This window comes from Mandrillus leucophaeus, unplaced genomic scaffold (assembly GCF_000951045.1).
Source record: "Mandrillus leucophaeus isolate KB7577 unplaced genomic scaffold, Mleu.le_1.0 Scaffold109, whole genome shotgun sequence".
Classification (NCBI taxonomy): domain Eukaryota; kingdom Metazoa; phylum Chordata; class Mammalia; order Primates; family Cercopithecidae; genus Mandrillus; species Mandrillus leucophaeus.
The window spans coordinates 160,912-162,720 of NW_012099098.1; positions in this window are offsets into that span (position 1 = coordinate 160,912).

Here is a 1,809-nt window from a genome sequence, read left to right on the forward strand (position 1 = left end):
ACTCCAGCCTGGCAACAAGAGTAACACTCTGTCTCAAAAAAAAAAAAAAAATTAAATTAAATTAGAAAATAAAATACAAAAGTTAGGCTGGGTGTGGTGGCTCATGCCTGTAATCCCAACACTTTGGGAGGCCGAGGAGGGTGGATCACCTGAGGTCAGGAGTTCAAGACCAACCTGGCTAACATGGTAAAACCCTGTTTCTATTAAAAACAGACAAACAAACAAAAACCTAAAAAATTAGCCGGGGGTGGTGCCATGTGCCTCTAATCCCAACTACTCTGGAGGCTGAGGCAGGAGAATTGCTTGAACTCAGGAGCCAGAGGTTATAGTGAGCCGAGATCACGACATTGTACTCTAGCTAGGGCAACAAGAGTGAAACTCTGTCTCAAAAATAAATAAATAAATAAAAGTTAGCCAGGCATGGTGGTGTTAAGTCTGTAGTCCCAGCTACTTGGGAGACTGAGGCAGGAGAATCACTTGAACCCGGGAGGCAGAGGTTGTAGTGAGCCAAGATGGCACCACTGCATCAAGCCTGGGCGACACAGGGAGATGCTGTCTCAAAAACAACAACTCAAACAACAACAACAACAACAACAACCCCACAAACACAGCGTGGCACAGTGGCTCGTGCCTATAATCCCAACACTGGGCGGCCAAGGCAGGAGGATTGTTTGAGCCCAGGAGTTCTGAGACCAGTCTGGGCAATGCAAAGATACCCTGTCTCTACAAAATATAAAAACCTAGCTGGGCGTGGTGATGTGTGCCTGTGGTCCCAGCTACTCCAGAGGCTGAGGGAGGATCACCAGAGCCTGGGAATTCAAGGCTGCAGTGAGCCATCATCGTGCCACTGCACTCCAGCCTCAGTGACAGAGTAAGAACCTGTTTCAAAAAAAAAAAAAAAAAGATAATCAATTCACCCCCAAATGCCTGGGTTCATTTCTGGGCTCCTCTGTTCTGTTCCTTTGGTCAGTGTGTCTATTTTACACCAGTATCATGCTGTTCTGGTTACTAAACCTTTTTGTTTTTTCTTTTGAAAAGGAATTTCACTCTTGTTGCCCAGGCTGGAGTGCAATGGCATGATTTTGGCTCACCGAAACTTCAGCCTCCCAGGTTCAAGTGATTCTCCTGTCTCAGCCTCCCAAGTAGCTGGGATTACAGGCATGCGCCACCACGCCCAGCTAATTTTTGTATTTTTAGTAGAGACAGGGCTTCACCATGTTGGTCAGATTGGTCTCAATCTCTTGACCTCATGATCCGCCCACCTCCGCCTCCCCAAGTGCTGGGATTACAGGCAAGAGCCACTGCACCCGGCCCTAAATATTTTTTTTGAGGAGGTACTTACAGTGAATGAGATTTTCTCTATTTCTTTTTTTTTCTGACTTTTAATTTCTGCTTTTTTCTTGATTTTTCAGATAGTTTGTTAAGTGTACAGAAATGCTACTTATTTTTGTTTGTTGATTTTGTTTCTTACCACTTTAGTTCTAACAGCTTTTTGGTGGAGTCTTTAGGGTTTTTTCTAATACAAGATCATGTTGCTGGCAAACAGAGACTATTTTTCTTCTTCCTTTCCTATTTGGATGCTTTTTCTTTCTCTTGCTTAACTGGTCTGGCTAGTACTTCCAGTACTATGTTGAATGACAGTAGAGAGTGGGCATCCTCATCTTGTTCTGGACTTTTTTTTTTGAGACAGAGTCTCGCGCTGTCGCCCAGGCTGGAGTGCAGTGGCCAGATCTCAGCTCACTGCAAGCTCCGCCTCCTGGGCTCACGTCATTCTCCTGCTTCAGCCTCCTGAGTAGCTGGGACTACAGG